General features: G+C 43.7%; 6 non-coding genes across 6 annotated transcripts; 2 read left to right on the forward strand and 4 right to left on the reverse strand.

Annotated features, from left to right (window-relative positions):
- The first annotated feature begins 39 nt into the window (after positions 1 to 39).
- Positions 40 to 230, forward strand: LOC140287522 (U2 spliceosomal RNA). The gene has a single exon (XR_011911674.1). It is a non-coding gene; the product is annotated as a U2 spliceosomal RNA (small nuclear RNA).
- A 2636-nt stretch (positions 231 to 2866) lies between these two features.
- Positions 2867 to 3057, reverse strand: LOC140287495 (U2 spliceosomal RNA). The gene has a single exon (XR_011911652.1). It is a non-coding gene; the product is annotated as a U2 spliceosomal RNA (small nuclear RNA).
- Positions 3058 to 3373: 316 nt separating this feature from the next.
- Positions 3374 to 3487, reverse strand: LOC140287505 (U5 spliceosomal RNA). The gene has a single exon (XR_011911660.1). It is a non-coding gene; the product is annotated as a U5 spliceosomal RNA (small nuclear RNA).
- A 4143-nt stretch (positions 3488 to 7630) lies between these two features.
- On the reverse strand, positions 7631 to 7814 carry LOC140287498 (U2 spliceosomal RNA). The gene has a single exon (XR_011911655.1). It is a non-coding gene; the product is annotated as a U2 spliceosomal RNA (small nuclear RNA).
- A 308-nt stretch (positions 7815 to 8122) lies between these two features.
- On the reverse strand, positions 8123 to 8236 carry LOC140287513 (U5 spliceosomal RNA). Its single transcript, XR_011911666.1, has one exon. It is a non-coding gene; the product is annotated as a U5 spliceosomal RNA (small nuclear RNA).
- A 15226-nt stretch (positions 8237 to 23462) lies between these two features.
- On the forward strand, positions 23463 to 23577 carry LOC140287509 (U5 spliceosomal RNA). The gene has a single exon (XR_011911664.1). It is a non-coding gene; the product is annotated as a U5 spliceosomal RNA (small nuclear RNA).
- The last annotated feature ends 1989 nt before the right edge of the window (positions 23578 to 25566 follow it).

Genomic DNA, 25566 nt, shown 5'->3' on the forward strand with positions numbered 1-25566 from the left:
TGCCAGGAAGGGCCCTCGGACGTGAACCAGTGGACAGTTGTCGCTTCTCGGCCTTTTGGCTAAGATCAAGTGTAGTATCTGTTCTTATCAGTTTAATATCTGATATGTCCTCTATACGAGGACTACATATTAAATGGATTTTTAGCAATAGGAGTTGAAAAAGTAGCTTGCTCCGTTCACTCCAACCATTGACCCCGTACTGCAGTGCCGCTGGGAACGGTGCGCTCTTCTCTACTCTTGTGAAAAAGCAAACAGCGGTGCAGGATGCAAGTTTCAGGGAGCCCAAGATGAAACTTTCTTTTAGTCTGCTGAGAAAAGAGAGTGAATGCGATGTAGACTTTAACCCGGCTATGGGAGCGAGCCGAGTGTCGGTTAACCGGGAGAATTGCTTGAAAGAAACGCCATACCAAATGAGCGGTCAGAACAAAGCCTCAATACGGTGTTCCCGTTGTGTTTTTGTTGCTGCCGCTGTTTGCTTTTTCACAAGAGCGCACCTGTTGAGGGGGGCTCTGGGGGGGCCTGGGTGATGGTGGGTCTCAGGCCCGGGCTGCTGCGACTGGTGTGACCGGGTGGTTTGTTTGTTTGTTTTTTGTTGTTGTTTGTTTGTTTTTTGTAGAGGTCCTCCGGAGTGGGGTTGGGTTGAGTGGGGTGGGGCGGGATGGGTACCTTCTGGGGGTACAGTAGCTCCCAGAATATGGTCGCTGCAGGCCCCGAGCCTGGTGGACATCAGGCCCTCCTGTCCTGTGTTGGCTCCCTGGTAGCGGGGATGCCTATTGCAGCCAGTCCCTGGCTGCCCCCAGTGTATATCCCCATTCTCCCTTCTGGCTCCTGTACACAGCACACACTCACACATGAAGGGTTTTGGGGGCGTGTGTGTTCGGTGGGGTGTAGTGGACTCTGCAGTAGTTGCACTCTGCAGTTCCCACCCCTGTTTTAATTACACCTTAGACATTACTACTTATCAAACACACTCACACACACACATTAGGTCTTGGGGGGTGGTTACACTGAGTGGCATCTGGTGGGCGGGGCTCTTTGGGTATGTAGGCTGCCCAGAGGGCCACGCTCCCAGTTCTACAAGTTTGGCTGCCCCTCAATTTTAATTGCTCACTATTAGAAAATATTGAAGAGCCAGAAGGGTGAGGGGAGGGGTCTTCTTCGCACACCCCTGCTTCCTGGTTGCTGCTCGGGGCGGGAGGGGCCAGGAGGATTAATTAATTGTTCTGCTGGTTTGGGGTCTGTGGTGGCTGGGGGGCTGCTGGCCCCCTGGTGTGCCCGCTGCACTACACCCCAGCGGAGTCGAGGGAGGGAGGACGTGTGGATGTATGGGACATGAAAGTGTGTGTGGTAATGATTGGGCCTGGATCTTGGACTTGCTGTCGCCTGGCCTGCCTGTGCTTCTCCCGATGGGGGGGGCGGCGTGGCCTCTCTCCGCTGCTCGCGACTTCACCCACCTGTGGGCACGTCTTGACTCCCAGGGCACTTGGCCAGGGGTGCTGGGGCAGGCGCTGACCCACTGTGTGGCTGTCTGGGGCGCTTGGCCCTCCTGGGTATTGGGTGGGGCCTCTGTCGGGGGGTTTGGGGGCGCTCGGGCTCCTGGGGCCCGGATCCAGTGCACGGCCCATGTCTGGGCGGCTGGGGCCTGGCGACGTCGGTGGGCTGTTGCCCCTGGCTCCCGGAGGGCCTCTGCCCTATGCTTATGGGGGCTCTTTCCGGGGGCTTCCTCTGCAGTCTTCTGGGTGGATGCGTGGTTGCCCCTGCGGTGGGGCTTCCTGGGTTCTGTGCTCTGTGGGGGCTGCTGGTGGCCTGGGTCTTGTGGCCCTCTCTGCCTGCTTCTGATTGCTTGGGGGGGCTGTGGATTGTGGCCCTGTACGCTTATACACTCATAACTAAGCACGGTTATCATGTAGGTCCTGTGCCATGGGTGTTGCATGTTCTCACACACACACAACCACATTCATTAGTCCAGTAGTATGGTCGCTAAGCAGTTGATGTATTATCATGTCGTCTCAGGTCATCTATATCCACAGCTGTGTTGTATGCGATGTATGTTCTGTTTTTCTCTTCTTTCCTCTTCTTCTTTCCTTGTCCCCCGGTCCGGTTCAGTTCTATTACATGTCATATAATGTAAACAGAAATAAATAAATGGGCATCATGGGGAGCTTTACATTTATAAAACTTCCCTTGGCAAAGCAAATCTGTTTGGCATCAAAGGTATTCAGACTACAATTCTGCTGCCATAATGCTGAACACGATAAGGGGAAAAAAAAAAAAAAGTAAAGAAGACAGTTCTGCCGAAAGCCAGGGACTAGACCTGTTCTAAGTTCTGTACTTTTTAAAAGGGAGCCAACACAGGACAGGAGGGCCTGATGTCCACCAGGCTCGGGGCCTGCAGCGACCATATTCTGGGAGCTACTGTACCCCCAGAAGGTACCCATCCCGCCCCACCCCACTCAACCCAACCCCACTCCGGAGGACCTCTACAAAAAACAAACAAACAACAACAAAAAACATACAAACAAACCACCCGGTCACACCAGTCGCAGCAGCCCGGGCCTGAGACCCACCATCACCCAGGCCCCCCCAGGCCCCCCCTCAACAGGTGCGCTCTTGTGAAAAAGCAAACAGCGGCAGCAACAAAAACACAACGGGAACACCGTATTGAGGCTTTGTTCTGACCGCTCATTTGGTATGGCGTTTCTTTCAAGCAATTCTCCCGGTTAGCCCGCACTCGACTCGCTCCCAGAGCCGTGTTAAAGTCTACTTCGCATTCACTCTCTTTTCTCAGCAGACTAAAAGAAAGTTTCATCTTGGGCTCCCTGAAACTTGCATCCTGCACCGCTGTTTGCTTTTTCACAAGAGTAGAGAAGAGCGCACCGTTCCCAGCGGCACTGCAGTACGGGGTCAATGCTTGGAGTGAACGGAGCAAGCTACTTTTTCAACTCCTATTGCTAAAAATCCATTTAATATGTAGTCCTCGTATAGAGGACATATCAGATATTAAACTGATAAGAACAGATACTACACTTGATCTTAGCCAAAAGGCCGAGAAGCGACAACTGTCCACTGGTTCACGTCCGAGGGCCCTTCCTGGCACAATGCGCACTTGTCCGCTAACACCCCTGTTCTTTTTATGGCCATAGGTGGCCAGAGTGTCACTTTGCACCTCCGCCCACCTGCTGCACTGAGCACTCTTCAGCCCTTTTAAATGGTATAACTTTGCACTCCCGCACGCTCCAGCAAGCACCATTCAAGCAACAACTTTGCACTCCAGCTTCGAACATCGGCACAGTCGCAACAAGTAAGGCGACTCTACTCAGAGAAGTCACTCTGCACAGTAACAAGATTTCTTTTGCACAGACAGAAAGGGCTTCACCCGCAAAGGTAAAGCCTGCCAAAAATAGAAACAACTCATTAGTGCTGCTCTCCACAGAAGTCTTTAGTAAAAGGCGAAAGACTTGTACGTTATGAAGAGAAACCAGAGTACGATTATCCGTCACTGCGGGAGCAGGGCATCAGGCTAGTTGGCATAGCCACCTTCCCCATGGTGAGCTTTGCTTGGTTGAGACGCTTGCCCCCCCCCCCCCCCCCCCCCCCCCTTGCTCCTCGGCTGACCAAGTAGGAACAATCGGGCCCTATTCGATGGCTGCCTTGTCTTTTACTCTGTGCAAAAGACAAGGCAGCAACAAAAACACCACGGGAAAACCGTATTGAGGCTTTGTTCTGACCGCTCATTCGGTGTCGCGTTTCTTTCAAGCAATTCTCCCGGTTAGCCCGCACTCGGCTCGCTCCCAGAGCCGTGTTAAAGTCTACTTCGCATTCACTCTCTTTTCTCAGCAGACTTTTGGGATTTTATCAATAAAATGAATTCCTTCACTCAAACTATGTTAAAACTGCTTTGTCCTTCATATTTACCATGTCTTGAAAGATTTAAACAAAAAAACCAACGTTGTACTTTGCAGTAAAAGAAATAGCAAATCTAAAGTTTCAGGAATCCGAGAATAAGCTTACTTTCATGAGTTCTTCACGATTTCGGATTTTGCTATAAAATGAATTCCTTCACTCAAACTAAATTAAAACTGCTAAACCGCTAATCTGTTACATGTAAGGCAGATGTCAAATTCACCGAATTAGGATTATTCGGTATTCGGCCAATCGAGCTGTAGCAGCTTCGGTAAAAGAGTATAAGTTGAAGAGTTTGTGAATAAAGGTGTGCGCACACATGGTGAGCTGTAGGAAAATAGGCAGGGAGCAATGCCGACTGGGGTATATGTTCTTGTATGTTGTCTGACTGTTTGATTTGAATGTGTTGTGTAAGTGTCCTGTTGAATGTTACATGTCTGGGCTTTGACACGCTTCACTGTGGTTGTTAACTGTGTGGTGTGTCCTGAAATGTTATATGTTTGGGCTGTGTGACATGCTTAATGCTTCTCAGTAGCTACCCACTTATTCATATATAGCAACTGACAACGTAAGAAGTCCGGACATACTTTGATAGAGTAGTTGTAGAAGTATCCTTATTGATAATAGATAAACTAATTCATAGTGATAGAACAGTAGATGAACAGGTGCCTGCACATGTCTCACGAAAATAAAATTGATGTATGATTGCTGACGGCAGAGCAATACTGCCAAACTTATGAGTTCTTGTGGCAAACTTGATTCAGTGTCTTGACGTGTATACGCTGTTTCGCTGACTTGATTGTCACAAGAAACAAAGTGTGTTTGATAAGATCCGACCATTTTATTACGGGAGGATCAGTATGTATGGATTCTGATGTGACTGATAAAACCCATTCGTATCTTAAGCACAATCTAATACGTGAGACAACGCCCTGGCACACGATAAAAAAAAAAAGAGAGAGCGGTTTGGTGTCCCCACAGTCCATAATGTAGAAAAGAGAGAAAAAAGCCTTTCTGATTTGGTGTGTGTGCTCACAGTGCAGAGTGTAGAGAAAAGAAAGCCGTTTTGGTGTCACGGGTGTTGTGACTTACACACACACATTTCTAAATTGAGAAAGGAAATTATTTTAGAGGAAGCACTAGAGTTTAGATCCAACATTTGTTGATAGGCATTCATTTATTTCTTCACTTCTGATAAAAATGATAAGACTGACCTAAAGAATTGGAGGCCCATCACACTTTTAAACTTTGACTGTAAACTTTTTAGCAAGGTTTTAACGACACGGATGTCCTCTGTTTTAGAGGAGGTAATTCACCCAGACCAGGCTTGTGCCATCTCAGAGAGACAACTCACCGACAGCCTCGTACTGATTCGAGACATCATTGATTACGCTAGAGACAGAAACACCCGGCTTGTCATCTTAAATTTAGACTTTGAAAAAGCTTTTGATCGGGTGTCGCATCAATATCTCTTTCAGGTGTTGCCGCAATCGAATAGGGCCCGATTGTTCCTACTTGGTGAGATTTGCTTGGTTGAGACGCTTGCTCCCCCCCCCTTGCTCCTCGGCTGACCAAGTAGGAACAATCGGGCCCTATTCGATGGCTGCCTTGTCTTTTACTCTGTGCAAAAGACAAGGCAGCCACAAACACCACGGGAACACCGTATTGAGGCTTTGTTCTGACCACTCATTCGGTGTCGCGTTTCTTTCAAGCAATTCTCCCGGTTAGCCCGCACTCGGCTCGCTCCCAGAGCCGTGTTAAAGTCTACATCGCATTCACTCTCTTTTCTCAGCAGACTTTTGGGATTTTATCAATAAAATGAATTCCTTCACTCAAACTATGTTAAAACTGCTTTGTCCTTCATATTTACCATGTCTTGAAAGATTTAAACAAAAAAACCAACGTTGTACTTTGCAGTAAAAGAAATAGCAAATCTAAAGTTTCAGGAATCCGAGAATAAGCTTACTTTCATGAGTTCTTCACGATTTCGGATTTTGCTATAAAATGAATTCCTTCACTCAAACTAAATTAAAACTGCTAAACCGCTAATCTGTTACATGTAAGGCAGATGTCAAATTCACCGAATTAGGATTATTCGGTATTCGGCCAATCGAGCTGTAGCAGCTTCGGTAAAAGAGTATAAGTTGAAGAGTTTGTGAATAAAGGTGTGCGCACACATGGTGAGCTGTAGGAAAATAGGCAGGGAGCAATGCCGACTGGGGTATATGTTCTTGTATGTTGTCTGACTGTTTGATTTGAATGTGTTGTGTAAGTGTCCTGTTGAATGTTACATGTCTGGGCTTTGACACGCTTCACTGTGGTTGTTAACTGTGTGGTGTGTCCTGAAATGTTATATGTTTGGGCTGTGTGACATGCTTAATGCTTCTCAGTAGCTACCCACTTATTCATATATAGCAACTGACAACGTAAGAAGTCCGGACATACTTTGATAGAGTAGTTGTAGAAGTATCCTTATTGATAATAGATAAACTAATTCATAGTGATAGAACAGTAGATGAACAGGTGCCTGCACATGTCTCACGAAAATAAAATTGATGTATGATTGCTGACGGCAGAGCAATACTGCCAAACTTATGAGTTCTTGTGGCAAACTTGATTCAGTGTCTTGACGTGTATACGCTGTTTCGCTGACTTGATTGTCACAAGAAACAAAGTGTGTTTGATAAGATCCGACCATTTTATTACGGGAGGATCAGTATGTATGGATTCTGATGTGACTGATAAAACCCATTCGTATCTTAAGCACAATCTAATACGTGAGACAACGCCCTGGCACACGATAAAAAAAAAAAGAGAGAGCGGTTTGGTGTCCCCACAGTCCATAATGTAGAAAAGAGAGAAAAAAGCCTTTCTGATTTGGTGTGTGTGCTCACAGTGCAGAGTGTAGAGAAAAGAAAGCCGTTTTGGTGTCACGGGTGTTGTGACTTACACACACACATTTCTAAATTGAGAAAGGAAATTATTTTAGAGGAAGCACTAGAGTTTAGATCCAACATTTGTTGATAGGCATTCATTTATTTCTTCACTTCTGATAAAAATGATAAGACTGACCTAAAGAATTGGAGGCCCATCACACTTTTAAACTTTGACTGTAAACTTTTTAGCAAGGTTTTAACGACACGGATGTCCTCTGTTTTAGAGGAGGTAATTCACCCAGACCAGGCTTGTGCCATCTCAGAGAGACAACTCACCGACAGCCTCGTACTGATTCGAGACATCATTGATTACGCTAGAGACAGAAACACCCGGCTTGTCATCTTAAATTTAGACTTTGAAAAAGCTTTTGATCGGGTGTCGCATCAATATCTCTTTCAGGTGTTGCAGCAATCGAATAGGGCCCGATTGTTCCTACTTGGTGAGATTTGCTTGGTTGAGACGCTTGCTCCCCCCCCTTGCTCCTCGGCTGACCAAGTAGGAACAATCGGGCCCTATTCGATGGCTGCCTTGTCTTTTACTCTGTGCAAAAGACAAGGCAGCCACAAACACCACGGGAACACCGTATTGAGGCTTTGTTCTGACCACTCATTCGGTGTCACGTTTCTTTCAAGCAATTCTCCCGGTTAGCCCACACTCGGCTCGCTTCCAGATCTGTGTTAAAGTCTACTTCGCATTCACTCTCTTTTCTCAGCAGATTAAAAGAAAGTTTCATCTTGGTCTCCCTGAAACTTCCATCCTGCACCGCTGTTTGCTTTTTCACAAGAGCAGAGAAGAGCGCACCGTTCCCAGCGGCACTGCAGTACTGGGTCGATGCTTGGAGTGAACGGAGCAAGCTTCTTTTTCAACTCCTATTCTTAAAAATCCATTTAATATGTAGTCCTCGTATAGAGGACACATTAAACTGATAAGAACAGATACTACACTTGATCTTAGCCAAAAGGCCGAGAAGCGATAACTGTCCACTGTTTCAGGTCCGAGGGCCCTTGCTGGCACAATGCGCACTTGTAGCAGTGTTCTTTTTATGGCCATAGGTGGCCAGAGTGTCACGTTGCACCTCCGCCCACCCGCTGCACTGAGCACTCTTCAGCCCTTTTAAATGGTATAACTTTGCACTCCCGCATGCTCCAGCAAGCACCATTCAAGCAACAACTTTGCACTCCAGCTTCGAACATCGGCAAAATCGCAACAAGTAAGGCGACTCTACTCAGAGAAGTCACTCTGCACAGTAACAAGATTTCTTTTGCACAGACAGAAAGGGCTTCACCCGCAAAGGTAAAGCCTGCCAAAAATAGAAACAACTCATTAGTGCTGCTCTCCACGAAAGTCTTTAGTAAAAGGCGAAAGACTTGTATGTTATGAAGAGAAACCAGAGTACGATTATCCGTCACTGCGGGAGCAGGGCATCAGGCTAGTTGCCATAGCCACCTTCCCCATGGTGAGCGTTGCTTGGTTGAAACGCTTGCCCCTGTGCAATCGACAAGGCAGCAACAAAAACACCACGGGAACACCGTATTGAGGCTTTGTTCTGACCGCTCATTCGGTGTCGCGTTTCTTTCAAGCAATTCTCCCGGTTAGCCCACACTCGGCTCGCTCCCAGAGCCGTGTTAAAGTCTACTTCGCATTCACTCTCTTTTCTCAGCAGACTCTTGGGATTTTATCTATAAAATGAATTCCTTCACTCAAACTATGTTAAAACTGCTTTGTCCTTCATATTTACCATGTCTAGAAAGATTTAAACAAAAAAAAACCAACGTTGTACTTTGCAGTAAAAGAAAGAGCAAATCTAAAGTTTCAGGAATCCGAGAATAAGCTTACTTTCATGAGTTCTTCACGATTTCGGATTTTGCTATAAAATGAATTCCTTCACTCAAACTAAATTAAAACTGCTAAACCGCTAATCTGTTACATGTAAGGCAGATGTCAAATTCACCGAAATAGGATCTAAGGGTATTCGGCCAATCGAGCTGTAGCAGCTTTGGTAAAAGAGTATAAGTTGAAGAGTTTGTGAATAAAGGTGTGCGCACACATAGTGAGCTGTAGGAAAATAGGCAGGGAGCAATGCCGGCTGGGGTATATGTTCTTGTATGTTGTCTGACTGTTTGATTAGAATGTCTTGTGTAAGTGTCCTGTTGAATGTTACATGTTTGGGCTTTGACACTTCACGGTGGTTGTTAACTGTGTGGTGTGTCCTGAAATGTTATATGTTTGGGCTGTGTGACATGCTTAATGCTTGTCAGTAGCTACCCACTTATTCATATATAGCAACTGACAACATAAGAAGTCTGGACATACTTTGATAGTAGTTGTAGAAGTATCCTTATTGATAATAGATAAACTAATTCATAGTGATAGAACAGTAGATGAACAGGTGCCTGCACATGTCTCACGAAAATAAAATGGGTGTATGATTGCTGACGGCAGAGCAATACTGCCAAACTTATGAGTTCTTGTGGCAAACTTGATTCAGTTTCTTGACGTGTATACGCTGTTTCGCTGACTTGATTGTCACAAGAAACAAAGTGTGTTTGATAAGATCCGACCATTTTATTACGGGAGGATCAGTATGTATGGATTCTGATGTGACTGATAAACCCATTCGTATCGTAAGCATAATCTAATACGTGAGACAACGCCCTGGCACACAATCAAAAAAAAAAAGAGAGATCGGTTTTGTGTCCCCACAGTCCATAATGTAGAAAAGAGAGAAAAAAGCCTTTCTGATTTGGTGTGTGTTCTCACAGTGCAGAGTGTAGAGAAAAGAGAGAAAAGAAAGCCGTTTTGGTGTCACGGGTGTTGTAACTTACACACACACATTTCTGAATTGAGAAAGGAAATTATTTTAGAGGAAGCACTAGAGTTTAGATCCCACATTTGTTGATAGGCATTCATTTATTTCTTCACTTCTGATGAAGTTTCAACAATAAACAACAAACTTTGTATTATGAGAAAGAACCAGACTCATTCTTCAGGAATCCGAAAATAAGCTCTATTTTACGAGTTATGCACGAATTCGGATTCTCCTATAAAACCTTAACTCTAACCAAGTTAAGACTGCTTTGTCCTTCATATTTATTCATGTCTAATCAAGTTTCAACGATAAACAACGTTGTACTTTGTACTTCTTCAGCAATAAGCATCTCTCGACATATGACGAAATACAGATTTTGCTATAAAATTAATTCCTTCTATCAGCCTGACTCAAAACTGTTTGTCCTCCTTATTTATCCACTTCAAATCAAGTTTCAACAATTAAAAAAATGTTGTAGTTTGAGAAAAAACAACTTAATCTTAAGCAATCAGTAGGGTAAGAAAGGGTAAGAAAAGGTGCAAATGCCAACCATACATCACTAAAAGGTGGAGCGGAAGTATTCGGCTGCAAGTAGGTGCGAATGCCTGACAATGTATGATCAAAAGAGGGAGCGGAGGTTTTCGGCTGCAAGGTCTGAATGTCCAAACATAATTTGTAAAAACCGGGGAAGAAAAGGCTCGAAAGCCCGACTATACACCATCAAAAGCGGGAGCGGAGGTTTTCGGCTGCAAGTAGGTGTGAATGTTCGACCATAATTTGTAAAAAGCGGGTAAGAAAAGGTTCGAATGCCCGACTATATATTAACCAAAGCAGGAGGAGAGGTCTTCGGATAAGAGTGGGTGAGAATTTACAACCATAATCTATAAAATGCGGTGAAAAAAAAGGTGTGAATACCCCATAGAACACTAAAAGGTAGAGCGGAAGTGTTCGGCTGCAAGAAGGTGTGAATGTCTGACCATAGTTTGTAAAAAGCGGGTAAGAAAAGGTTCGAATGCCCGAACATACACCATCAAAAGAGGGAGCGGAGGTGTTCCGCTGTAAGACGGTGTGAATGTCCGATCATAGTTGGTAAAAAGCGGGTAAGAAAAGGTTAAAATACCCGACTGTACACAATCAAAAGAGGGAGCGGAGTTGTTCAGCTAAGAGAAGGTGTGAAAGTCCGACCATGGTTTGTAAAAAGCGGGTAAGAAAAGGTTCGTATGCCCGAATATACACTATCAAAACCGGAAGCGTAGGTGTTCGGCTGCAAGAAGGTGTGAACGTCCGACCAAGGTTTGTAAAAAAGCAGTTAAGAAAAGGTTCGAATATCTAACCAAACATAATCAAAAGCGGGAGCAGAGCTGTTCGACTGCAAGTAGGTGTGAGTGTCAGAGAATAATTTGCAAAAAGCTGATGAAAAAGGGTGAGAAATCCCAACTATACACCATCAAATGCGGTAGCGGAGTTGTTCGGCTGTGAGTAGGTGTGATTCTCCAACCATAATTGCTGAAAAATGTGTTAGAAAAGGTAAGAATGCCGGTCCATACATCATCAAAAGCGGGAGAGGTGGTGTTCGGCTGCAAGTAGGTGTGAATGTCCATTAATAATTGCTTTAAAACATGAAAGAAAATTTTCGAATATCAAACCTTACATGATCAAAAGCGGGAGCAGAGGTGTTCCGCTGTAAGACGGTGTGAATGTCCGACCATAGTTGGTAAAAAGCGGGTAAGAAAAGGTTAAAATACCCGACTGTACACAATCAATAGCGGGAGCGGAGTTGTTCGGCTACAAGAAGGTGTGAAAATCACACCATGGTTTGTAAAAATCGGGAAGAAAAGGCTCGAAAGCCCGACTATACACCATCAAAAAGAAGGTTTGAATGTCCATCAATAATTGCTTTAAAATAAGAAAGTAAATTTTCGAATATCAAACCGTACATGATCATAAGCGGGAGAGGAGGTGTTCCGCTGTAAGACGGTGTGAATGTCCAACAATAGTTGGTATAAAGCGGGTAAGAAAAGGTTAAAATACCCGACTGTACACAATCAATAGCGGGAGCGGATGTGTTCGGCTACAAGAAGGTGTGACAGTCCGACCATGGTTTGTAAAAAGCGGGTAAGAAAAGGTTCGAATGCCCGAACATACACCATCAAAAGAGGGAGTGGAGGTGTTCCGCTGTAAGACGGTGTGAATGTCCAACAATAGTTGGTATAAAGCGGGTAAGAAAAGGTTAAAATACCCGACTGTACACAATCAATAGCGGGAGCGGATGTGTTCGGCTACAAGAAGGTGTGACAGTCCGACCATGGTTTGTAAAAAGCGGGTAAGAAAAGGTGCGAATGTCCGACAATGTATGATCAAAAGAGAGAGCGGAGGTTTTCGGATACACGAAGCTTTGAATGTCCTACCATAGTTTGTAAATAGCGGGTAAGAAAAGGTTCGAATGCCTGACTATACACCATAAAAAGCGGGAGCGGAGGTGTTCCGCTGTAAGACGGTGTGAATGTCCGACCATAGTTGGTAAAAAGCGGGTAAGAAAAGGTTAAAATACCCGACTGTACACAATCAAAAGAGGGAGCGGAGTTGTTCAGCTAAGAGAAGGTGTGAAAGTCCGACCATGGTTTGTAAAAAGCGGGTAAGAAAAGGTTCGTATGCCCGAATATACACTATCAAAACCGGAAGCGTAGGTGTTCGGCTGCAAGAAGGTGTGAACGTCCGACCAAAGTTTGTAAAAAAGCAGTTAAGAAAAGGTTCGAATATCTAACCAAACATAATCAAAAGCGGGAGCAGAGCTGTTCGACTGCAAGTAGGTGTGAATGTCAGAGAATAATTTGCAAAAAGCTGATGAGAAAGGGTGACAAATCCCGACTATACACCATCAAATGCTGTAGCGGAGTTGTTCGGCTGTGAGTAGGTGTGATTCTCCAACCATAATTGCTGAAAAATGTGTTAGAAAAGGTAAGAATGCCGGTCCATACATCATCAAAAGCGGGAGAGGTGGTGTTCGGCTGCAAGTAGGTGTGAATGTCCATTAATAATTGCTTTAAAACATGAAAGAAAATTTTCGAATATCAAACCTTACATGATCATTAGCGGGAGAGGAGGTGTTCAGCTGCAAGAAGATGTGAATATCCACCCATAATTACTGAAAAATGGGTAGGAAAAGATGCGAATGTCCAACCATAAATCATCAAAAGCAGGAGTGGAGTTGTTCAGCTACAAGAAGGTATGAAAGTCCAACCATGGTTTGTAAAAAGCGGGTAAGAGAAGGTTCGAATACCTGAATATATACCATCAAAAGCGGAAGCGGGGGTGTTCGGCTGCAAGAAGGTGTGAAAGTCCGACCAAAGTTTGTAAAAAGCAGTTAAGAAAAGGTTTGAATATCCAACCGAACATAATCAAAAGCGGGAGCAGAGCTGTTCGACTGCAAGTAGGTGTGAATGTCAGATCATAATTGCTGAAAAATGTGATAGAAAAGACTAGAATGCCGGACAATACATCATCAAAAGCGGGAGAGGTGGTTTTTCGGCTGCAAGTAGGTGTGAATGTCCAGCCATAATTACTCACAAACGGGGGAAGAAAAGGTAGTATTTCCAGACCACACATGATCAAAACAGGGAATGGAGGTGGTTCAGCTGCAAGGTGTGAATGTCTGACTAAAGTTTGTAAAAACCGTGTAAGACAAGGGGCGAATGCCCGACAATGTATGATCAAAAGAGGGAGCGGAGGTTTTCGGCTGCAAGGTCTGAATGTCCAACCATAATTTGTAAAAATCGGAGAAGAAAAGGCTCGAAAGCCCGACTATACACCATCAAAAGCGGGAGCAGAGGTGTTCAGGTGCAAGAAGGTCTGAATGTCCGACCAATAATTACTGAAAAATGGGTAAGAAAAGGTGCGAATGCCAAATCACACATCATCAAAAGCAGGAGCGGATGTGTTCGGCTACAAGAAGGTTTGAATGTCCAACCATAGTAAGTAATAGGTGGGTAAGAAAAGGCTCGAATGCCCGACTATACACCATCAAAAGCGGAAGCGGAGGTGTTCGGCTGCAAGACGGTGTGAACGTCCGACCAAAGTTTGTAAAAAGCATTAAGAAAATGTTCGAATATCCAACCAAACATAATCAAAAGCGGGAGCAGAGCTGTTCGACTGCAAGTAGGTGTGAATATCAGATCATAATTTGCAAAAAGCTGATGAGAAAGGGTGAGAATGCCCGACTATACACTATCAAATGTGGGAGCGGAGGTGTTCGTCTGTGAGTAGGTGTGAATGTCCGACCATAATTGCTGAAAAATGTGTTAGAAAAGGTAAGAATGCCGGACCATATATCATCAAAAGCGGGAGAGGTTGTGTTTGGCTGCAAGAAGGTGTGAATGTCCAGCCATAATTACTCACAAACGGGTAAGAAAAGGTACTATTGCCAGACCATATATGATCAAAACAGGGAGTGGAGGTGGTTCAGCTGCAAGAAGGTTTGAATGTCCGACTAAAGTTTGTAAAAAGCGGGTAAGACAAGGTGTGAATGCCAAAATGAATTTCTTCACGCAAACTAAGTTAACACTGCTTTGTCCTTCATATGTACCCATTTCTACATATATTTCAAGCATAAACTTCCTCATATTACCCTGAATGAGAAAGAGCCACACTTGTGATTAAGCCATACCTCCCTTTTGAGGAGTTCTGCATGATTTGGGATTTTATCTATAAAATCAATTCCTTCACTCAAACTATGTTAAAACGGCTTTTACCTTCATATTTATCAATGTCTCGATAGATTTAAACAAAAAAACAACGTTGTACTTTGCAATAAAAGAAAGAGCAAATCAAAAGTTTTAGGAATCCGAGAATAAGCTTATTTTCATGAGTTCTGCACGATTTCGGATTTTATGTATAAAATGAATTCATTCACTCAAACCAAGTTAAAACTGCTTTTTCCTTCATATTTATCAATGTCTAGATCGACTTCAACAAAGAACAACATTGTATTTTGCAGTAGAAGAAAGAGCAAAACTGAAGGATCAGGAATCCGAGAATAAGCTTCTTTTCATACGTTCTGCACGATTTCGGATTTTATGTATAAAATGAATTTCTTCACTCAAACTAAGTTAACACTGCTTTGTCCTTCATATTTATCAATGTCTCAATAGATTTAAGCAAAAAAACAACGTTGTACTTTGCAATAAAAGAAAGAGCAAATCAAAAGTTTTAGGAATCCGAGAATAAGCTTATTTTCATGAGTTCTGCACGATTTCGGATTTTATGTATAAAATGAATTCATTCACTCAAACCAAGTTAAAACTGCTTTTTCCTTCATATTTATCAATGTCTAGATCGACTTCAACAAAGAACAACATTGTATTTTGCAGTAGAAGAAAGAGCAAAACTGAAGGATCAGGAATCCGAGAATAAGCTTCTTTTCATACGTTCTGCATGATTTGGGATTTTATGTATAAAATGAATTCCTTCACTCAAACTAAGTTAACACTGCTTTGTCCTTCATATGTACCCATTTCTACATATATTTCAAGCATAAACTTCCTCATACTACCCTGAATGAGAAAGAACCACACTTGTGATTAAGCCATACGCCCCTTTTGAGGAGTTCTGCATGATTTGGGATTTTTTCTATAAAATCAATTCCTTCACTCAAACTATGTTAAAACGGCTTTTACCTTCATATTTATCAATGTCTCGATAGATTTAAACAAAAAAACAACGTTGTACTTTGCAGTAAAAGAAAGAGCCAATCAAAAGTTTTAGGAATCCGAGAATAAGCTTATTTTCATGAGTTCTGCACGATTTCGGATTTTATGTATAAAATTAATTCATTCACTCAAACCAAGTTAAAACTGCTTTTTCCTTCATATTTATCAATGTCTAGATCGACTTCAACAAAGAACAACACTGTATTTTGCAGTAGAAGAAAGAGCAACACTGAAGGATCAGGAATCCGAGAATAAGCTTATTTTCTAATGGGCAAGTGGGAACTGCTTTGTCCTTCATATTTATCAATGTGTATTTGGATTTCAACTTCTTCTACTGCATCTTCTTCACACCTTCTTGTAGCCGAACACTTCCGCTCCCGCTATTGATTGTGTACAGTCGGGTATTTTAACCTTTTCTTACCCGCTTTTTACCAACTATGGTCGGACATTCACACCGTCTTACAGCGGAACACCTCCGCTCCCGCTTTTTATGGTGTATAGTCGGGCATTCGAACCTTTTCTTACCCGCTATTTACAAACTATGGTAGGACATTCAAACCTTCGTGTATCCGAAAACCTCCGCTCTCTCTTTTGATCATACATTTTCGGACATTCGCACCTTTTCTTACCCGCTTTTTACAAACCATGGTCGGACTGTCACACCTTCTTGTAGCCAAACACATCCGCTCCCGCTATTGATTGTGTACAGTCGGGTATTTTAACCTTTTCTTACCCTTATGATCATGTGCGGTTTGATTTTCGAAAAGTTTCTTTCATGTTTTCTAGCAATTATTGATGGACATGTAGACCTTCTTGCAGCTGAACACCTCCGCTCCCGCTTTTGATCATACATTGTCAGGCATTCGCACTTTGTCTTACCCACTTTTTACAAACTTTAGTCGAACAGTCACACCTTTTTGCAGCCGAACACCATCTCTACCGCTTTTGATGATGTATGGTCCAGCATTCTTACCTTTTCTAACACATTCTTCAGCAATTATGGTCGGACATTCACACCTACTCAGAGCCGAACACCTCCGCTCCCGCATTTGATGGTCTATAGTCGGGCATTCTACAAAGGAAAAGACTCATTCTTATGTTTGGTTAGATATTCGAACCTTTTCTTAACTGCTTTTTACAAACTTTGGTCGGACGTTCACAATATCTTGCAGCCGAACACCTCCGCTTCCGCTTTTGATGGTGTATATTCGGGCATACGAACCTTTTCTTACCCGCTTTTTACAAACCAAGGTCGGACTTTCACACCTTCTCTTAGCTGAACAACTCCGCTCCCTCTTTTGATTGTGTACAGTCGGGTAATTTAACCTTTTCTTACCCGCTTTTTACCATCTATGGTCGGACATTCACACCGTCTTACAGCGGAACACCTCCGCTCCCTCTTTTGATGATGTATGGTTAGGCATTCGCACCTTTTCTTACCCATTTTTCAGTAATTATGGGTAGACATTCACAACTTCTTGCAGCTGAACACCTCCTCTCCTGCTTATGATCATGTGTAGTTTGATATTCGAAAATTTTCTTTCATGTTTTCTAGCAATTATTGATGGACATTCAGACCGTCTTGAAGCTGAACACCTCCGCTCCCACTTTTGATGGTGTATAGTCGGGCTTTCGAGCCTTTTCTTCCCCGGTTTTTACAAATTATGGTTGGACATTCAGACCTTCTTGCAGCGGAACACCTCCGCTCCCTCTTTTGATGATGTATGGTTAGGCATTCGCACCTTTTCTTACCCATTTTTCAGTAATTATGGGTAGACATTCACAACTTCTTGCAGCTGAACACCTCCTCTCCTGCTTATGATCATGTGCAGTTTGATATTCGAAAATTTTCTTTCATGTTTTCTAGCAATTATTGATGGACATTCAGACCGTCTTGAAGCTGAACACCTCCGCTCCCGCTATTGATTGTGTACAGTCGGGTATTTTAACCTTTTCTTACCCGCTTTTTACCAACTATGGTTGGACATTCACACCGTCTTACAGCGGAACACCTCCGCTCCCTCTTTTGATGGTGTATGTTCGGGCACTCGAACCTTTTCTTACCCGCTTTTTACAAACTATGGTCAGACATTCAAACCTTCTTGTAGCGGAACACATCCACTCCTGCTTTTGATGATGGGTATTCAAACCTACTTGTTGCCCGCTTTTCATTAATTATGGGTGGACATACACACCTTGTCGCAGCCAAACACCTCCGCTCCCTGTTTTGATCATGTATGATTGGACATTCGCACCTTTTCTCACCCGCTTTTTACTATGGTCGGCCATTCACAGCTTCCTCTCCACCATACTTGTATGGTGGGATATTCACACCCACTTGCATCCGAAGACCTCCGCCCCCACTTTTGTTGATATTTAGTCGGTCATTCGCAGCTTACCCGCTTTTGGCAAACTATGGCCTTCTTGCAGCCAAACACCTCTGATCTAGTTTTTGATGATGTAAGGTTAGGCATTCAGACCTTGCTTCACCTGCTTTTCACCAAATATAGTCGAACAGTCACACCTTCTTGCAGCCGAACACTTCTGCTCCACCTTTTAGTGTTCTATGGGGTATTCACACCTTTTTTTTCACCGCATTTTATAGATTATGGTTGGAAATTCTCACCCACTCTTATCCGAAGACCTCTCCTCCTGCTTTGGTAAATATATAGTCGGGCATTCGAACCTTTTCTTACCCGCTTTTTACAAATTATGGTCGAACATTCACACCTACTTGCAGCCGAACACCTCCGCTCCCGCATTTGATGGTGTATAGTCGGGCATTCTCACCCTTTCTCATCAGCTTTTTGCAAATTATGATCTGACATTCACACCTACTTGCAGTCGAACAGCTCTGCTCCCGCTTTTGATTATGTTTGGTTGGATATTCGAACATTTTCTTAATGCTTTTTACAAACTTTGGTCGGACGTTCACACCGTCTTGCAGCCGAACACCTCCGCTTCCGCTTTTGATGGTGTATAGTCGGGCATTCGAGCCTTTTCTTACCCACCTATTACTTACTATGGTTGGACATTCAGACCTTCTTGCAGCCGAAAACCTCCACTCCCTCTTTTGATCATACATTGTCGGGCATTCGCACCTTTTCTTACCCGCTTTTTACAAACCATGGTCGGACTTTCACACCTTTTAGTAGCCGAACAACTCCGCTCCCGCTATTGATTGTGTACAGTCGGGAATTTTAACCTGTTCTTACCCGCTTTTTACCAACTATGGTTGGACATTCACACCTTCTTACAGCAGAACACCTCCGCTCCCTGTTTTGATTATGTATGGTTTGACATTCGCACCTTCTCTCACCCGCCTTTTACTATGGTCGGCCATTCACAGCTTCCTCTCCACCATACTTGTATGGTGGGATATTCACACCCACTTGCATCCGAAGACCTCCGCCCCCACTTTTGTTGATATTTAGTCGGTCATTCGCACCTTACCCGCTTTTGGCAAACTATGGCCTTCTTGCAGCCAAACACCTCTGATCTCGCTTTTGATGATGTAAGGTTGGGCATTCAGACCTTGCTTCACCTGCTTTTCACCAAATATAGTCGGACATTCACACCCACTTGCATCCGAAGACCTCCGCCCCAAATTTTGTTGATATTTAGTCGGACATTCGCACCTTACCCGCTTTTGGCAAACTATGGCCTTCTTGCAGCCAAACACCTCTGATCTCGCTTTTGATGATGTAAGGTTGGGCATTCAGACCTTGCTTCACCTGCTTTTCACCAAATATAGTCGAACATTCACACCTTCTTGCAGCCGAACACTTCCGCTCCACCTTTTAGTGTTCTATCACACCTTTTTTTCACCGCATTTTATACATTATGGTTGGAAATTTTCAACCACTCTCATCCGAAGACCTCTCCTCCCGCTTTTGTTAATATATTTGAACTTTAGTCGGACATTCAAACCTTCTTGCAGCTGAACCACCTCCGCTCCCTGTTTTGATCATATATGGTCTGGCAATACTACCTTTTCTTACCCGTTTGTGAGTAATTATGGCTGGACATTCACACCTACTTGCAGCCGAACACAACCTCTCTCGCTTTTGATGATGTATGGACCGGCATTCTTACCTTTTCTAACACATTTTTCAGCAATTATGGTCGGAGATTCACACCTACTCACAGCCGAACAACTCCGCTCCCGCATTTGATGGTGTATAGTCGGGCATTCTCACCCTTTCTCATCAGCTTTTTGCAAATTATGATCTGACATTCACACCTACTTGCAGTCGAACAGCTCTGCTCCCGCTTTTGATTATGTATGGTTGGATATTCGAACCTTTTCTTAACTGCTTTTTACAAACTTTGGTTGGACGTTCACACCTTCTTGTAGCCGAACACATGCACTCCTGCTTTTGATGATGTATGGTTGGGCATTCGCACCTTTTTTTTACCCATTTTTCAGGTATTATGGGTGGACATTCACACCTTCTTGCAGCTGAACACCTCCTCTCCCACTTATGATCATGTGTGGTTTGATTTTTGAAAATTTTCTTTCATGTTTTCTAGCAATTATTGATGGACATTTAGACCTTCTTGCAGCTGAACACCACCTCTCCCGATTTTGATTATGTATGGACCGGCATTTTTACCTTTTCTAACACATTTTTCAGCAATTATGGTTGGAGATTCACACCTACTCACAGCCGAACAACTCCGCTACCGCATTTGATGGTGTATAGTCGGGCATTCTCACCCTTTCTCATCAGCTTTTTGCAAATTATGATCTGACATTCACACCTACTTCCAGTCGAACAGCTCTGCTCCCGCTTTTGATTATGTTTGGTTAGATATTCGAACCTTTTCTTAACTGCTTTTTACAAACTTTGGTCGGACGTTCACAATATCTTGCAGCCGAACACCTCCGCTTCCGCTTTTGATGGTGTATATTCGGGCATACGAACCTTTTCTTACCCGCTTTTTACAAACCAAGGTCGGACTTCCACACCTTCTCTTAGCTGAACAACTCCGCTCCCTCTTTTGATTGTGTACAGTCGGGTAATTTAACCTTTTCTTACCCGCTTTTTACCATCTATGGTCGGACATTCACACCGTCTTACAGCGGAACACCTCCGCTCCCTCTTTTGATGATGTATGGTTAGGCATTCGCACCTTTTCTTACCCATTTTTCAGTAATTATGGGTAGACATTCACACCTTCTTGCAGCTGAACACCTCCGCCCCCACTTTTGATGGTGTATAGTCGGGCTTTCGAGCCTTTTCTTCCCCGGTTTTTACAAATTATGGTTGGACATTCAGACCTTCTTGCAGCCGAAAACCTCCACTCCCTCTTTTGATCATACATTGTCGGGCATTCGCACCTTTTCTTACCCGCTTTTTACAAACCATGGTCGGACTTTCACACCTTTTAGTAGCCGAACAACTCCGCTCCCGCTATTGATTGTGTACAGTCGGGTATTTTAACCTTTTCTTACCCGCTTTTTACCAACTATGGTTGGACATTCACACCTTCTTACAGCAGAACACCTCCGCTCCCTTTTTTGATTATGTATGGTTTGACATTCGCACCTTCTCTCACCCGCCTTTTACTATGGTCGGCCATTCACAGCTTCCTCTCCACCATACTTGTATGGTGGGATATTCACACCCACTTGCATCCGAAGACCTCCGCCCCCACTTTTGTTGATATTTAGTCGGTCATTCGCAGCTTACCCGCTTTTGGCAAACTATGGCCTTCTTGCAGCCAAACACCTCTGATCTCGCTTTTGATGATGTAAGGTTGGGCATTCAGACCTTGCTTCACCTGCTTTTCACCAAATATAGTCGGACATTCACACCTTCTTGCAGCCGAACACTTCCGCTTTTAGTGTTCTATGAGGCATTCACATATTTTTTTTCACCGTATTTTATAGATTATGGTTGGAAATTCTCACCCACTCTCATCCGAAGACCTCTCCTCCCGCTTTTGTTAATATATAGTCGGGCATTCGAACCTTTTCTTACCCGCTTTTTACAAATTATGGTCGAACATTCACACCTACTTGCAGCTGAATACTTCCGCTCCACCTTTTAGGTATGTATGGTTGGCATTTGCACCTCTTTTTATACTGATTGCTGAAGATTAAGTTGTTCTTTCTCAAACTACAAATTTTTTTTAATTGTTGAAACTTGATTTCAAGTGGATAAATAAGGAGGACAAACAGTTTTAAGTCAGGCTGATAGAAGGAATTAATTTTATAGCAAAATCTGTATTTCGTCATATGTCGAGAGATGCTTATTGCTGAAGAAGTTCTTTCTCATTCTACAAAGTACAACGTTGTTTATCGTTGAAACTTGATTAGACATGAATAAATATGAAGGACAAAGCAGTCTTAACTTGGTTTGAGTTAATGAATTCGTTTTATAGGAGAATCCGAATTCGTGCATAACTCATAAAATAGAGCTTATTTTCGGATTCCTGAAGAATGAGTCTGGTTCTTTCTCATAATACAAAGTTTGTTGTTTATTGTTGAAACTTCATCAGAAGTGAAGAAATAAATGAATGCCTATCAACAAATGTGGGATCTAATCTCTCGTGCTTCCTCTAAAATAATTTCCTTTCTCAATTTAGAAATGTGTGTGTGTAAGTCACAACACCCGTGACACCAAAACGGCTTTCTTTTCTCTACACTCTGCACTATGAGCACACACACCAAATCAGAAAGGGTTTTTTCTCTCTTTTCTACATTATGGACTGTGGGGACACAAAACCGCTCTCTCTCTTTTTTTTTTTTTATCGTGTGCCAGGGCGTTGTCTCACGTATTAGATTATGCTTAAGATACGAATGGGTTTATCAGTCACATCAGAATCCATACATACTGATCCTCCCGTAATAAAATGGTCGGATCTTATCAAACACACTTTGTTTCTTGTGACAATCAAGTCAGCGAAACAGCGTATACACGTCAAGACACTGAATCAAGTTTGCCACAAGAACTCATAAGTTGGCAGTATTGCTCTGCCGTCAGCAATCATACGCCCATTTTATTTTCGTGAGACATGTGCAAGCACCTGTTCATCTACTGTTCTATCACTATGAATTAGTGATCTATTATCAATAAGGATACTTCTACAACTACTATCAAAGTATGTCCGGACTTCTTATGTTGTCAGTTGCTATATATGAATAAGTGGGTAGCTACTGACAAGCATTAAGCATTAAGCAAGCACACAGCCCAAACATATAACATTTCAGGACACACCACACAGTTAGCAACCACAGTGAAGCGTGTCAAAGCCCAAACATGTAACATTCAACAGGACACTTACACAACACATTCAAATCAAACAGTCAGACAACATACAAGAACATATACCCCAGCCGGCATTGCTCCCTGCCTATTTTCGTACAGCACACTATGTGTGCGCACACCTTTATTCACAAACTCTTCAACTTATACTCTTTTACCGAAGCTGCTACAGCTCGATTGGCCGAATACCCTTTGATCCTATTTCGGTGAATTTGACATCTGCCTTACATATAACAGATTAGCGGTTTAGCAGTTTTAATTTAGTTTGAGTGAAGGAATTCATTTTATAGCAAAATCCGAAATCGTGAAGAACTCATGAAAGTAAGCTTATTCTCGGATTCCTGAAACTTTAGATTTGCTCTTTCTTTTACTGCAAAGTACAACGTTGTTTTTTTTGTTTAAATCTTTCTAGACATGGTAAATATTAAGGACAAAGCAGTTTTCACATAGTTTGAGTGAAGGAATTCATTTTATAGATAAAATCCCAAGAGTCTGCTGAGAAAAGAGAGTGAATGCGAAGTAGACTTTAACACGGCTATGGGAGCGAGCCGAGTGTGGGCTAACCGAGAGAATTGCTTGAAAAAAACGCGACACCGAATGAGCGATCAGAACAAAGCCTCAATACGGGATTCTCGTGGTGTTTTTGTTGCTGCCTTGTCTTTTGCACAGAGTAAAAGACAAGGCAGCCATCGAATAGGGCCCGATTGTTCCTAGTTGGTCAGCCGAGGAGCAAGGGGGGGGGGGGAGCAAGCGTCTCAACCAAGCAAAGCTCACCATGGGGAAGGTGGCTATGCCAACTAGCCTGTTGCCCTGCTCCCGCACTGACGGATAATCGTACTCTGGTTTCTCTTCATAACGTACAAGTCTTTCGCCTTTTACTAAAGATTTCTGTGGAGAGCAGCACTAATGAGTTGTTTCTATTTTTGGCAGGCTTTACCTTTGCGGGTAAAGCCTTTTCTGTCTGTGCAAAAGAAATCTTCTTACTGTGCAGAGTGACTTCTCTGAGTAGAGTCGCCTTACTTGTTGCGACTGTGCCGATGTTCGAAGCTGGAGTGCAAAGTTGTTGCTTGAATGGTGCTTGCTGGAGCGTGCGGGAGTGCAATGTTATACCATTTAAAAGGGCTGAAGAGTGCTCAGTGCAGCGGGTGGGCGACACTCTGGCCACCTTGAAAACCGAGGTTACATCCACTACCAGGGGCAGCCCAAGTTCTGCCGCAAGTGTGGTGAGCATGGGCACCTGGTTGAGGCTTGTACCAAGGTGTTATGTGGGAAGAGCAGAGAAATTGGGCAAACTTTTGGAGAGTGTCCAAATGGCAGGAAATGTAATCTCTGTGGAGAATTAAATCACCTCTTCAGAGATTGCCCTAAATCTTTTGCCAACAAATTAAAGACGGTAAAGCCACAGTCAAGCCAACAAAGAGAAGGACCAAAGGTGGCAGTTGGTGAACAAAGTGAAGAGGTTGACCCAATAAATTCAAACTTCCCGCCAAAAGCTTGGATTGGAAGTGAGGAGCAAAAAGGGGAGGGGCCTGTAGAGGCCTCACCACTCAGTGTTGAAGTCTGTGAGAATTCACAGGCAGAGGGTGGAGCTACGCTAAATGAGGAGGAAGAGCAGACAGGTGAGTCTAGTGAAGATACTCACCTCCCCGAAGGTCAACAGCCGAAGAGGACGGCATCTGAGCCTCTGATTCCCCAGTGGTATCAGAGAAGAGGGGAAGAGTTAGGTCCCTTTCAGACAGTTCTTCAGTGGAAGAACCTAGAGTCTTCCCCTCCGACTCACCAAATGAGGTCTCCTTTTTAACTTCAGCTCTGCAATCAACCCCCAGGAACTCAAAGTTAAATGCAACATTGCGTCAGAGGCCAACACCGAGAGTCCGAAAAGGAAATATAGATCACCCTACTCACTTTTCACCTAAAGAAATGAAGGAAGAGCTAGTTTCCCAAGAAATAACCTGTGTGTAATTTGTTTTGATAACTTAGAAAAACGAAAATGACATACCTACTTTCCTTTATGCTTTTAATGGTTCTCACCTTCTCAACACTGCATTTAACTTTGAGTCCCTGGGGGTTGATTGCAGAGCTGAAGTTAAAAAGGAGACCTCATTTGGTGAGTCGGAGGGGAAGACTCTAGGTTCTTCCACTGAAGAACTGTCTGAAAGGGACCTAACTCTTCCCCTCTTCTCTGATACCACTGGGGAATCAGAGGCTCAGATGCCGTCCTCTTCGGCTGTTGACCTTCGGGGAGGTGAGTATCTTCACTAGACTCACCTGTCTGCTCTTCCTCCTCATTTAGCGTAGCTCCACCCTCTGCCTGTGAATTCTCACAGACTTCAACACTGAGTGGTGAGGCCTCTACAGGCCCCTCCCCTTTTTGCTCCTCACTTCCAATCCAAGCTTTTGGCGGGAAGTTTGAATTTATTGGGTCAACCTCTTCACTTTGTTCACCAACTGCCACCTTTGGTCCTTCTCTTTGTTGGCTTGACTGTGGCTTTACCGTCTTTAATTTGTTGGCAAAAGATTTAGGGCAATCTCTGAAGAGGTGATTTAATTCTCCACAGAGATTACATTTCCTGCCATTTGGACACTCTCCAAAAGTTTGCCCAATTTCTCTGCTCTTCCCACATAACACCTTGGTACAAGCCTCAACCAGGTGCCCATGCTCACCACACTTGCGGCAGAACTTGGGCTGCCCCTGGTAGTGGATGTAACCTCGGTTTTCAAGGTGGCCAGAGTGTCGCCCACCCGCTGCACTGAGCACTCTTCAGCCCTTTTAAATGGTATAACTTTGCACTCCCGCACGCTCCAGCAAGCACCATTCAAGCAACAACTTTGCACTCCAGCTTCGAACATCGGCACAGTCGCAACAAGTAAGGCGACTCTACTCAGAGAAGTCACTCTGCACAGTAAGAAGATTTCTTTTGCACAGACAGAAAGGGCT

Source organism: Leuresthes tenuis, unplaced genomic scaffold (genome assembly GCF_036924035.1).
Source record: "Leuresthes tenuis unplaced genomic scaffold, fLeuTen1.0.hap1 SCAF_141, whole genome shotgun sequence".
NCBI lineage: Eukaryota > Metazoa > Chordata > Actinopteri > Atheriniformes > Atherinopsidae > Leuresthes > Leuresthes tenuis.